Source organism: Tasmannia lanceolata, unplaced genomic scaffold (assembly GCF_043159265.1).
Source record: "Tasmannia lanceolata isolate RefF3 unplaced genomic scaffold, GAP_Taslan_0.1 ptg000013l, whole genome shotgun sequence".
Classification (NCBI taxonomy): domain Eukaryota; kingdom Viridiplantae; phylum Streptophyta; class Magnoliopsida; order Canellales; family Winteraceae; genus Tasmannia; species Tasmannia lanceolata.
This window is the reverse complement of record NW_027518690.1, coordinates 38,720,358-38,730,774: the sequence shown is the minus strand read 5'-3', so window position 1 is coordinate 38,730,774 and position 10,417 is coordinate 38,720,358. Positions and strand designations below refer to the sequence as shown.

The following is a 10,417-nucleotide window of genomic DNA, read 5'->3' as shown; positions in this document are numbered from 1 at the left end:
GGTTAGCCAAACTATCACCAAACATTGTTAGTTAGTGAGTCTCTAGATTTGCACCAAATCCCTCACCTGGTCACAACTCACAATCAGATCCAGTATCTAAGCACCACCCAAGGAACTTTCTTTTTAAGAGCTCCCTCTTTTCAATCCTCAAAGGGAAGAAAGAGGTTTCAGAGAAATTGAGAAACCGTTAGATTTTTCCAGCGATAAAATGTCTTGCATTTTCAGCCCCTTGTCTCTCTCTTATTCTCCTTCTATTTTGCCCAAATCTTCCTTTGCGCTGTTGGAGAATCTATTGCAGAATCCAAAATAGTTGGTGTTTCGAAACCTCTCCTTCTTCATGCGGTGCGTGGGGAAAAAGTTGAAAGACCCCTTGTTTGGCTTATGAGGCAGTAGGGAGGTACATGAAGAGTTATCAAATTATCTGCGAGAAGCATCCTTCTTTTCGTGAAAGATCAGAAAATGTTGATCTCATAGTTGAAATCTCTCTACAGCCTTGGAAAGTTTTCAGGCCTAATGGGGTCATTTTATTCTTGGACATTCTTTCCCCTCTTTCTGGGATGACTATACCTTTCGACATTGTAAAAGGAAAGGGACCAGTGATAAACAATCCATTAAGGAGTGCTGCTGATGTTGATCAAGTTAGAGAATTTGTTCCTGAGGAGTCAGTTCCATATGTTGGGGAGGCGTTGAATATATTGAGGGCAGAGGTAAACAATGAAGCAGCTGTACTGAGTTTTGTAGCGGCTCCCTTCACATTGGCATCTTACGTAGTTGAAGGTGGTTCATTGAAGCACTTCACAAAAATAAAGACTCTGGATTTCTCTCTGCCTAAGGTTCTACATGCTTTACTACAGAAATTTACAAGCTCTATGAAGAGTATATCCGTTACCAAGCAGACAATGGGGCTCTAGCAGTTCAGATTTTTTACTCTTGGGCAACAGAACTTAGTCCTGAAGATTTAGAGGAATTCAGTCTCCCATACTTAAAACAGATTGTGGATTCTGTTAAAAGGACACATCCAGACTTACACTTGATCCTTTATGCAAGCGGGTCAGGAGGCCTATTGGAGAGGCTGCTATTAACAGGCGTTGATGTTGTTAGCTTGGATTGGACACTCGATATGCAGAAGGTCGGACATGAATGGGATCTAATGTGGCTGTCCGGGGTAACATAGATCCTGGTGCACTTTTTGGGTCGAAAGAGTTCATCTCCAAGAAGATTTATGATACAGTAAAAAAGCTGGCAACAGTAAACATATTCTGAATCTCGGCCATGGCATTGTAGTAAGCATGCCTGGAGAAAATGTCGCACACTTTTTCGAAGTCGCCAGAGGAATTACGTATTAATTATGATTAGTTATTGCTTTTTAATGACTTTTCGATGCTTGGGTTTCTTTGATTAATGTGAATTAGCTGAATGTTCTTCTTGTAATCAATATCAGTTCCCTTAAGATTAGAGATCGTAGAGAGACAACTCAAAGATGAAATTTTGTAGAAGACTGAACTTCCTGTTTAGTGTTATATATGATGAGATTAATTTTAATGAAATAAAAAACAAAACAAAACAAAAATAAAATCTTTTTAAGCATTTTGAAGCAGTTTCTTCAACAGGGATACCAAAAAGGAAGTAGAATTTAGCTTTTAGAATCTTGAAAGACTCCCCTAAAGCTTGCAAGGATTGGAATTAACCTTAGTGAATCCACCAACGTTCTGTTTGATTTTTTTCCTTTGCAATGGGGCTGAAGAACTAGGGGCCTGCTGAAGAACATGGGTGGAAACTCCCTACAAGAGTCTTTGCTAGGTTCCCTCATCGAAAAAATAAAAGGAAAATTCTATATCTGAAGACACCATAGTTTAATACCTTGCCCTTGCAAGTTGCAACTGATCCAGTTACAATGCCATGTTGCTTATTGTAACCACTGCATTTTCTCATATTAGAATTTAAAGACAATTCTTATGAGGGAATGGGGACTTATGACGATGATAAATTCTCTTCATAATGAGATGTGAGAACAGTTGAACCAGGGTTGTCTTTGAAATATCAATTTCAAGAAGCCAATGGACTATTGATGGGTGTTGGGCAAACTGCCCACAACTGCCATGAGTCGACTATGAAATCTTGTGCGAGCCTTGTTACAATCAGTCGGATCACAACTAATATCTTGTAGATTTATACATACAGACAGGATCAGAAGAATTGAATCAAATACAATTACTGGGATCTGTTTTCTGATGGTTAATCTGTTAATCAGACACTAAAATTAATGTGTACATTAAATAGGATGGAAAAAAATCCCCCTAATTCATAGTAGATGGAGTAGTAAAAGCATATGTGACAATTTTAGACTTTTCAGTAGTTGAATGCTAAGCTTGGCAAGAAATCACTACAGTTAACTGCTTGGTAAGAAACTAATACAGTTGACTAAATTCCATTGCTGCATTCTTTCATTCTGCCTATATTTTATTTTATTTCCTTTAAGAAATTATTATATTATTGTCGTTTTATTTTTTTGAAGGTTGCTTGGTTGAGCAAGTTTATTATTGATATGTGGCCTTGCATGGGATAACGTGTGTTAATGTTAAGATACTTTGTTTTTTTGAAATGAGCTGATTATATATGATTTAACTATTTTATTGGGTGTGATATGGCATCCCCATTTAGGCTGTCATGTATTCTAAACTCATTCTCTGTTTGATTTCTGACTACAGGCACTATGTAGTACAATAAGAAGCATGTCAGAACTGATATCTGAACAGTACATTGGGAGGTTTTATATAGAATCTATTGCATTTAAAAGTCTAACTCTTGGGTTCTCCTCCCTACCATTCCTTTTGCTTATTGGCATTAAATTGCAGCTCTCCATTGTCTTTTTCATTTCTTTGCTCTCCACTGTTCTTTTCATTTTTTAATTTCTTTTTTTTTTAGAATCTGTTATTTTTTATTAGACATGACAAGGATCAAGTATTAGGATACTCTAAATATCATCACATATGTTTATTGAGGCTCCGTTCCTTTCGACGTAAGAATGAACAAAAAACAAATTTTACGTCCATTCTTACGTCGAAAGGATCGGAGCCTGACAGAAACAGTATTACCCGAGAGACTACTCGATTTAGTACATGCATGGTAAATTTTGGGAATGAAAGATCTTCAGTCAGCTTCAAAATTAGGGATTGCAATGTATGTCTAGTCCATTCTTGCAAGAAATTACAGAAGAAGACTATTGTTCATTTTGTCATAGAACGATACCGTCTAGAAAAAAACATGAGGCCAAAATACCCTGCTAACTAGCTTATTGAACTTCCCTTATAGGATGAATAGCTTAATAACCACTTGATTGTAATAAAATATGGGTTTTATGATGTTGTGATATACAAGAATTAGTAATTAGTCTCATTTGAGATAGTATTTTGCCAATCAAATTTTTTTTATACTGTTCTTTCTACAATTTTGGTCCATCTAAATGAAGGTTGTTAAGCCTCAATTAGTCTTTATGTTTTTTTTTTTTTTATTCTATCACTCATTATTGTTATTTACATTAGTAGGATGGGGTCCATCATTTGAGCGAATCACCCATTGGCTTTTTTAGCTATGAGCTGATCATGCATGATTGGATCATGTTTGTGTAAGTGTTCGATACAATATGAACACCGGCAACGGATCTTAGCGATTCAACATTGAGAAAATCACATGTAACAATATGGAATAAATTGAAATGAGAAAAAGACATACCGGAAGCCATGAATCTTATTTTTCTTTCTCTTAAGGTTTCTCTTTGCTACACAATAGTCGGTGATGGGGACCGGTTTCCTTTCTCTTCAAGCGTGGATTCTCAAAGTTTGGAAACAAATTCGTTGTTTGCAAATAGGACCCAAGAGTACTTTTTATAAGCGTTTGTGGGAAGAGATGCGACTCCTCATCGCGCCGATCCCTCTCCCCAAACGTCTCTTTACGTTTATACATTTTCACATAAAGTCTTTTCATTAATGACTTTTCACAAAAGTAATTAACTAACCAAATGATCTTGACCGTCGATCTTGCAAAAGCCACATCCACCGTTAGGATTATTTCCTAACATTCTCCCACTTGGCTAGCAAGATCTTTGAGCCAAACATAAGGATCATAACTTTAAATTAATTAGATAATAAATCCAACATTCCGTTTAGCAAAAACTACCAACAATAAACCATGTAACCATTGGGTCACCAACTCTACCCAATAGCCTACCTCATGATTTTAATCAATCCAACTGAAAAGAATGACTAAAATGTATAAAATCATGATGATACATAAGTGTGCTTCTAATTAGATACCATATGTGCCATCGTGGGTCATCCATTGGACCGTGCCATGATGCAGAATTGGTTTCTAGTTTAGAAAACACAATACCATGATTATGAAGAGACACCGGTGTATCACCGTGGTCGTCCGTTGGGCCGTGCCACGGCATACAATTGGTTCTCACATACAATACTCAATCAATCTATCTTAAGAGAAAATTAGTTAGATTGCCCATAATCACAAAAAAAAAACACAAAAATGTGACCCCGACGAAACATCAGACGTGTCATTGTGGGTCGTCCATTGGGCCGTGCCACAACACACAAACGATTTTCAATTCAGGAAATCACAATACTGTGATTCTGGCGAGACACCAGGCGTGTCACCGTGGGCCGTCCGTTGGGCCGTGCCACAGCACACAATTGGCTCTCCCATGAGACCAACTAGGGCCTGATAACCCTATACTTGAGGCGCACATCACCGTTGGGCAGAAGTATAACCCCAAACCAGGTTACCCAGGCCTAACCCTCTCACACCGCCTATTTGTGCAAAACAACAGTCATCCGTTGGGCTAAGTGTTGCTCTTGGACAAATAGTCGCAATTGAAAGTGGTTCATAGTCCATAAATGTGTAATTGTATGCGACACTGTTCTCAAAATTAACCACGTAACCTTAAGCGATTTCGTTTCCCAGTTGGAATCGCAGTTCTTTGTTCATTCATTTAGTGACAAATTATAACAAGATATAGTTCAATTTCAACTAAAAATAATGAACAACGTAATAAACTTGTGTATACAAAACCAACTTTCAAGTTCCATGATCAAACATAATTCAATGTTTTAGGATTTGAAAATACACACTATCAGTTTATTATAACCATAAGCTTGGGTTTTAAGCATATCTAGCATGAACTAATGTGCATTCAAGTTAAAAGTTTAGTCCCATATATGATTTCAACTAATCATTTTAACCCTTAAGTTATATGCAAAACATAAAGCATATAAACAACATATAGGGGTGCTTAAGTTAAGAATTAGAAACCAAAGGTGTTCATTGACTGAGTTTTAATCATTAAACAACATCAAAACTTTACATAACTGGGTCTCCATGGCATTTAGTTAATTCTTCAAGAGTTTGAAATCAAAATTAAACTCAAGGCCCACTTTAAAAAACCCAAAAGTTATAAAATTACACTGGAATTTTAAAATCCAGACTCCGAACACCAAAACAGACCTTGCAAACGGGTTCATAATGGTCTAAAACCATAGGAATGGTCTAACCCAAGTCCAAAACCCCAAAATATTTGACTTAAAATCAAACTTACAAAACCAAAAGTCTTGATTTTACACTGTAACTATATCATACAGTGCTTAAATACCAAAAATGACCTCAAAAATAGGTCCAGAACGATCTGTAACCTTAGGAACGAATCTAATCCGAGCCCAAAACTCCAAAACTTTTGACTCAAAACCAAATTTATAAAGTCAAAAGTGTTAAAAATACACTATAAGTGTATTATACAGTGCTCAAATGGATAGCAAAAATAGTTTCAAAGGGTTGCAAAACGTTCGGAACCAGTTTTACTTGGGCTAAAACCCTAAAATATTTGACTCAAAAACCAACTTGAAAACTCAAAAGTTTTTGAATTTACACTATACCTATATGATACAGATGCCAAATGCCAAAACTGACCCAAAAAATGGATTCAAAATGGTGCAAAACCTCCAGAACCACTATAATCTGGCCAAAAATCGCATTAAAAGTAATTGAAATAGGGTTTGTGAAAACTTGTATTTTGAGTGCCGCCATCAATTTTGGAGTCGGATCGATGATTAAATGGCACTGAAACGTTGCTTGTGTTCCCATGAATCCAACGCAACAAACGGTTCGTCGATCCGATGTCTGGATTGCGTTTGATCGTTTATGTCAAGTTAATTCTCGACTCTTACCTTATAGATCACAAACAAAGATAGGGCCTCTACTTCTGATTAGAGAGACACATTTAAATATGGATAGAAAATTTAACCAAAAGGGTAACACCTTCCGCCACCAACTGTCAGAGTCCAAAGATCCAAGATGAGGTGGTACCAATGCTCATTGGAACATTAAAAGACACATATAAGTTAACAACCCACATTATAGATGTTTTGGTGGTGACAACTACCGAACAATCCTTGAGGCTAAGGAAAGAGGCACATAGTCTGTAGACTTAGAGATTCTGCTTAAGGTTTAGAGCAGACTTCTCGACAATTGTACATAAAGTTTCATCAAGTATTCTCTATGTTAAGTTTTAAGGAATTGTCACAGGATAATGGATATATCTTAAGGTCGGAGGAGTAATATTATTTTCCTCGTATTATGTGTTGATGGTATACTACTTGCTAGTAGTACTTAGCCATGTTCAATGATATTCATACAAAAGAATTCAGGTGAAGCATCCTACATAATAGGAGTTTAGATTCACCTAGTTGGGACTCGAGGATTGCTGAGATTGCAGAAAGTCTATCTTGGTAAAGTCCTAAGTATTGAACATGGATAAATTACTCAATTTGTAGTGTTCCTATAGTTAAGGGTGATATATTTAGTCAGTTCCAAGGTCCCAGGATCGATTCATTATAGGAATAGATAAAGAGGATTTCTAATAGTTTCGCAATTGGGGTCTATTGAATATTTAAATCTGCACCTATCTGTGTATAACCTATATGGTGGGCAAATTTAGAAAGTACCAATGTTATTTATGTATGGATCATTGGAAATTTGCCAAAAGGTTATATATTGTCTGTAAGGGACTAAAGGTTTAATGCTCACATAAAGTAAATGAGATAACCCTAGTGTGATTGGTTAATCTAATTCCGACTGTTGTCGGAACACCTAGAGTTCTGCGCTAATATATTTTGCAGAAAGTCCTAAATCGTGGAAGAATGTCAAATTGACACTCAGTTGCTTCCACCTTGGGTACGGAGTTTATTGTGTACTTCAAGGCCTTGTACTATGCCTTGAAGTCGCGGAATTTTATCTCAGGGTTTTATCTTGTTGATAGTCGACAAGTTACTGGGAATGTATTGTGATAATTCCGCTGCGGTTTTACAATTCCAAGAATGACAAATCAAGTAATGTGGTCAATGTATTGACATATTGTCGTGAGGAAGTTCAGAATCAGTGTGTATCTGAAGATTACATAAGCACCGCACTTATGTTGGCAGATCCTTTGACTGAGGGCTTGTCACCAAAGCTCTTCAGAGAGCATGTAGCGCGCATAAGGTTGGTTGACACTTTTGATAGCCTATGACAGTGGGAGTCTGCATTAGGTATTGAGATACACTGTTGTGATCACATTTTATTTTATGATTCTGATATATATTATTTTCTACCGCTCCATTTTGTGCACATTACGTAAATGGATTGTGAGTAAGAGGTAGAATGTCTGTAGACTATTTTGGACCATGTTTACATCTTATGCATGTATGCTTTTACATTCATGTTAGTAAGAATTACTAATAATATAATCATGGGGTAGGCTATTGGGTAGAGTTGGTGACCCAATGGTTACATGGTTTATTGTTGGTAGTTTTTGCTAAACGGAATGTTGGATTTATTATCTAATTAATTTAAAGTTATGATCCTTATGTTTGGCTCAAAGATCTTGCTAGCCAAGTGGGAGAATGTTAGGAAATAATCCTAAGGTGGATGTGGCTTTTGCAAGATCGACGGTCAAGATCATTTGGTTAGTTAATTACTTTTGTGAAAAGTCATTAATGAAAAGACTTTATGTGAAAATGTATAAACGTAAAGAGACGTTTGGGGAGAGGGATCGGCGCGATGAGGAGTCGCATCTCTTCCCACAAACGCTTATAAAAAGTACTCTTGGGTCCTATTTGCAAACAACGAATTTGTTTCCAAACTTTGAGAATCCACGCTTGAAGAGAAAGGAAACCGGTCCCCATCACCGACTATTGTGTAGCAAAGAGAAACCTTAAGAGAAAGAAAAATAAGATTCATGGCTTCCGGTATGTCTTTTTCTCATTTCAATTTATTCCATATTGTTACATGTGATTTTCTCACCATTTTCTCGCCGGAACCGTGGCTCTGATACCACATGTACTTGTTCGATACAATATGAACACCAGCAACGGATCTTAGCGATTCAACAAGTTTCACCCTTGTAAATGGACTTTAAAAAGGTTGTTCCTTTAGCTCCTCCCTTGCTGGAGTGTACTTTGATTGTGTGGTTTTTTGAATTTACCATTGATTTAGATCACATTACTCAGATGGTGTGTGTGATTCTTTTTATGGTTGAGTGGTTCCACCCGAAGGAGTGTCCACTTTCACTTTTATGGCCTTGGACCCATGTTTATTTATTTATTTATGAGTGGATTGACCAACTGTTACTGTGAGTTTGGCACTAATTCTAAGTGAGGGGGATGACTCCTTAAAGTGGGAGTGATCCATGACCATGACCAATGGGTGATGTTTTGCAGAGTGAATTAGTCTACTCGATTATTTAATATAGAATGATTTGTCAGGTGTAGTTTTCTAATAAGAATTAACCTAAGAAAAAAGACTCCTCCGTTTCTGCATTGGCGTTTGGTACTTTGATTGATCTACTGCTAGAGAGATGATCCTCTAAGTCGGTGAAAGCCCTCTTCACCATGTTTTTTATTCTTCTTTTGCAGATCTCTTGACCTGTTACCACAACCAATGCACCATCCTTTCAATCCTGACAATCCAATCAATGAGCCGCGTAAATATTTGAGAAATTGGGTGTTTTCCCATCATTAGCTTGTGTTTGGGTGGCACTATATGCAATGAATGATCGGATCGTTAGATCATTTTGATCGGTGAGATTGTTGGAATGTGGGCCATTCGATGTGTGGTCCATTAATTTGTCAGTGGGGCCCTTGAGAGACTTCTACATCATTTTGTTAATATTAAGGGGCCATTTGGATACGCGGATTTTAGAATCCGGGATTTCTTCAAAATTGTAGATGAGAGACGAGAAGAAGCGGACCAGCCGTCGTTTTCTGATTTTTCGCCATTCTTTTCGTCAGCAAGAGAGTAGCAGGTCATCCTATGTTTCCAGGTTTTAGAAATCTCAGGATGCGGGAGAGATTTCAAAAACCTGAATTTCTTACTTAAAATCCAAGAAACGATGTCCGGACAGCGTACAACAGCTTGATCATGAACCTTCTTTTACACTGTTTTCAAACAAAAACCTGGATTCTAAAATCCGCGTATCCAAACTGCCCCTAAATATCCAAAGGCTGATTGTGGATAGTTGAATCAGGAATCGAAATCAGTATCCTATTCTTATTGATTGCCAAGCAAAGAGAATGGGAAAAAAAAAATGAAAAATTTCAATAAAATTTATATGCCAACCAAGGAAGAATCGGAATACCACCTCTTGGGAATGGAAACAAATTCCAGCATTTTCCCCATTTAATTCTGCTGGATGTCATTTCCACCCCTTGATTCCGATCATATTTTTCCTGTGAAATCCAATAGCTCATAGTGTGTGGTTTTCTTGTAAACTTATATGCAAATAATGGATATAATACTATTAGGTCTATCTAAATTAATGGCATCCACTGGCCTTAAGTCTTAACATCTCATAATGAAATAAAATTCACTTTAAATGCCCATTATTTTCAAATAAGGATAGATTTTTTTTTTTTTTTTTTTATCCCTAATTTCTAAGTTATCATATAGTCTTCATATGTAAGTTCGGTGGAACAAATGAAGAAAGATACTCGCTTGGGTTTCTGTAATTTAATGTTATAAGTTTTAATTAATAAAGAAGATACCTATATTACAATGATCCGTTGTCGTCCAGCCCGGTTAGGATATCTGGCTTTCACCCAGGCGACCCGGGTTCAAATCCCGGCAACGGAAATTTTTTTTTTCACCTTTAATATTTTTTTTGGCTTGAGGGCCCACTGTACAAGTGCGGATATTTTAGGCAGGTCATAATCATATGGTAGCGATAATCAGTTTAGTGTGACATGTGACAGGTCACTTACCCCGCCACCCCTCCTATCTATCTCTCTCTCTCACACACACACACAAGTGCGGATATTTAGGCAGATCATAATCATATGGTAGCGATAATCAGTTTAGTGTTACATGTGACAGGTCACTT

The 10,417-nt window shown here is 37.0% G+C and overlaps 1 non-coding gene and 1 pseudogene across 1 annotated transcript; both read left to right on the top strand.

The window, feature by feature from the left end:
• The first annotated feature begins 208 nt into the window (after window positions 1–208).
• LOC143889174 (uroporphyrinogen decarboxylase pseudogene) lies at window positions 209–1,346 on the top strand (annotated as a pseudogene).
• An 8,750-nt stretch (window positions 1,347–10,096) lies between these two features.
• On the top strand, window positions 10,097–10,170 carry TRNAE-UUC (transfer RNA glutamic acid (anticodon UUC)). Its single transcript has one exon. It is a non-coding gene; the product is annotated as a tRNA-Glu (tRNA).
• Window positions 10,171–10,417: the final 247 nt, after the last annotated feature.